Genomic DNA, 1,803 nt, shown 5'->3' with positions numbered 1-1,803 from the left:
AGAAAAAAAAGGAAGAGGGATGGGTGCATGTATGGTTAAAACAAAATCACTTGCACACCTACCCTACAAAGCAGGGAAATTCAGAAATTGAGCTGCCCCAGACCCTCAAAGCACACCACCCCCTCCCATTCCACACCCACCCCACCCTGCACACACACAGACGCACGCACACACACACATACACACATATGGTCCATACCTATTTCTGCTTTCTTTTAGGCTTAAAGCCTTGATCAGGATAGGGAATTCTTGCTTATGAGCAGCTCCAGAAACCGCAACGGCAGATTCCCTCTCCCCTAACACACAGGTTCAGGGTAAGCGCCGCCAAGAGTCCAACCACTGGTCACTCTGAAATGTTCAGGAGGGGGAGGGAGGGAGAAATAAAAACGTCGTTTCTATTTTGCCACCAATGGCCAACAGTTAACCAAACCAGTCCTTCCAAGGGAATGACTTCTCCTCCCAGGTATTTGCCTTTCCTATGAGTGGCAGACCATTTCCATTAGGACGAAAAGAAACCTCGCTACCAGCACCTGTGTTCAGGCCAGCCAGTCTCCAGAGGATGCAAATATTCAGGTCCCAGACTGGCAAAGATTGCTCTGTTCTAGCCTCATGACCTCCAAAAGCGGCTGCTTCCATTCTGAGTTGGCATGGTGGGAAATGTCAAAAGGCATAACCAAGTGACCCTCAGGGTGAGACCTTGAAACTGCTATCAGTTTCAGGGCAGGTGAAAGGGGCCCGCTGCCTCACATCCCAGAAGGGGAGGCAGTCATCGGAAGGTAGGCTTTTGGTCAAATTAAAAAAAAAAGTAAAGAAAAAAAAAGGATACTCAAGTTCCAAATTAAAAGCCACAGCCTCAGATATGCAGAGGAAAACCAAAACTTCCTTTCAATCAAGTCATTAAGTATTTATTGCATACTGGCCATTCCAGACATTTGCCAGCCTCCTGCTAGACATAAGGAAGGGTACAAAAGATACACAACGTATAGTTTCTGCCCTCACAGAGCTTACAATCTGATTGACGGTCCATCCATTCTTACTGGAGTAGCAAAGGTGATTGCTCTTCTCAGCACATAGTACCAACTCTTCTCCAAGGATAAAATGCCTCCACTTGCTTTCTCAGCATTTCCACTGCCCAGGAGCTCCCCGAAAGTAAACTACTAGACTCACATTAGGAAGACTAGATGCAAACACCCACGGGATAGGATTTGTGAAAGTCCTCATCCTGAATTACTGTGTTAACCCTCTGCAAAGCCCCGTAGGCCCATCCGAGATGGTTATAAAACTGAGGAGTTCGTGTTTATGTGAGATGCACATCATCCACATTCCTATTTTCTGTCCCAGCCTTGCCATGACTCATTTGTGTCACTTATAGGAAAGGCTTTAATCCATATCAGAGATGCCATTTGAGGAGCAAGGCAATGCAAAAAGGAAGCACACAAGCATCTCTGTATTTTGGGAGCCTGTCCAAAACATCCAAGTTTAAAAAAAAAAATCCACAAAACCATACAGTGATTAATTTAACATTATTTCCTTGCAATGTTGCCAAAAATAAAGTGAAGAGATACAGAGTGAGCAAACACGGAAATTTGTCTTTCCATCTTGTTTTGGCCCAACATATAATTCCAATCATAAGCAAAATCATCTCCAATCTGCAAGGTAATTATTTTAGGATGTCTTCCCTAATTTCAAAGCAAAGGAACAACTTCTAATTGGAATCGAAGCTGGACTATTAACAGAGTGTGGTAAATAACCACCGTGCTTCTATTGTGCGATTTTGAACAAAGCAGTTGTCTTTTTTTTTTT

The 1,803-nt window shown here is 43.9% G+C and overlaps 1 long non-coding RNA gene across 1 annotated transcript in view; it reads right to left on the bottom strand.

The window, feature by feature from the left end:
* Nucleotides 1-266: 266 nt before the first annotated feature.
* Nucleotides 267-1,803, bottom strand: part of LOC144229839 (uncharacterized) — a 14,586-nt gene continuing 13,049 nt past the window's right edge. The window contains exon 3 of the long non-coding RNA XR_013334622.1: nt 267-348. This is a non-coding gene — a long non-coding RNA (uncharacterized LOC144229839). The remainder of the gene's footprint in view (nt 349-1,803) is intronic.

This window comes from Crocuta crocuta, unplaced genomic scaffold, assembly GCF_008692635.1.
Source record: "Crocuta crocuta isolate KB4526 unplaced genomic scaffold, BGI_CrCroc_1.0 scaffold1230, whole genome shotgun sequence".
NCBI lineage: Eukaryota > Metazoa > Chordata > Mammalia > Carnivora > Hyaenidae > Crocuta > Crocuta crocuta.
The sequence above is the reverse complement of the archived record's forward strand: the minus strand, read 5'-3'. Positions and strand labels throughout refer to the sequence as shown.